The following is a 1,452-nucleotide window of genomic DNA, read 5'->3' as shown; positions in this document are numbered from 1 at the left end:
CATTTGCCCTACAGGTTAAAATCTTGTCTTAATTTAGTGAGGTTTTGCACTGTTTTCGCCCCCTAGCTACTGTACTAACAATCCCTCTAACAGATTTTGCTGGGACGCTAAACAAATTCTCCTCTGACCCTCTCAAAGGGGCCTGGGACTAACTGTAGCTTTTTTGAATAAGCACAGGATGGGTATAGTGCATAGACTGTATCGCCAGCTCACAGTATTTATGCACTTGTGTGTAAATCACTCTCTTTTACAGTCTCTGCGTGTGGGAATGCAGTAAAAAGTGAGGGAGGAGAAATGCAGTGGGACGTATGTCTGGCTCTTGCAGAAAGGCAGAGATTGTATATAAACCACTGAGTGAACAGACCAACATGTGGAGACGCTGAAACACATGTGTTTGCACATAAATTACCATGTATGCATACACATGCACGCACAGTCACAAACAAAAAACACACTAGGAAAGTGAGTATTTGCTACGCATGCAAGCTCACATCCATGTAGACATTAGCTCACACACAAACAAGCACATTTTTACAGACAGACGCACATACCTGTCATTGTAATTCACATGATCATTCTCTTTATATGAAAGAGACAGGGAATTGTCAGAATGGCAGAAGCTGAGGCCTCATATTAGCCCTGCTGTCAGAGCCAGTGAGCAAAGGATGACATTAACATGAGCACTCCTGTCCCTTAAAGCTCACCCTGTCTGCATCGAAACAAGAGCCCAGTCTGTGCACGGCTGTACGCAGTGTCCACCAGTCTGCAGTTTAATCAATGAGAAACTGCTTTTATTGCTTACCTATTTACAGGCTGCTTTCCTTGAGAGTTGAAGTATCTTTGTCAATAATGTATTGCACTGACAGCGATGTAACCTCCAATTAAGTTATACCACCTTCTCTCTCTGCATCACTAGTTCCCTGTCTTGACTCATGGAAAATTAGGAAGGGGGAGGGGGAGTGGTTTAACAAGTTTGGCTCACTCTAAAAACAAATGACAGCCTACAAAACAAATGTGGCATTACAACTGAGTATTAAAAGGCTTGACATTTACCAAGGCTCATTTATATGGCTGCCCATACTTAGCTCATTGGCAGCCCCCATAATACTGGGTAGAGCAGGAGTGAGAAGGCCGGGGCTGGGATGGGTTGGGGCTGGGCAAACACAGTGGGGTGAGCCGTTAACGGCCTGTGGGAGGATCGTCCTGTAGATGAATGAACACCTGGATCAATGGGGTCAGTGAGCACCAAGCTGCTGAGGAAGGAGAATCCCAGCCAAGGCAGCCATTTTACATTTTACTTTTATTGCATGTCTCATGGACTGTTTTCCTCTGCTGGTTTTAGAGGGGGCAGCAGGAGGGTCCCACGGGGGCACAAGAGAGCAAAGAAAGGACATTTTTTGGACCTATGTACTGTATATAGGACATGAGCAGTGGGGCTGCTGGTTATACAGT

This window comes from Morone saxatilis, unplaced genomic scaffold, assembly GCF_004916995.1.
Source record: "Morone saxatilis isolate NCDOM2014 unplaced genomic scaffold, NCSU_SB_2.0 Contig14, whole genome shotgun sequence".
Taxonomy (NCBI): domain Eukaryota; kingdom Metazoa; phylum Chordata; class Actinopteri; family Moronidae; genus Morone; species Morone saxatilis.
This window is presented reverse-complemented; position numbering follows the sequence as displayed.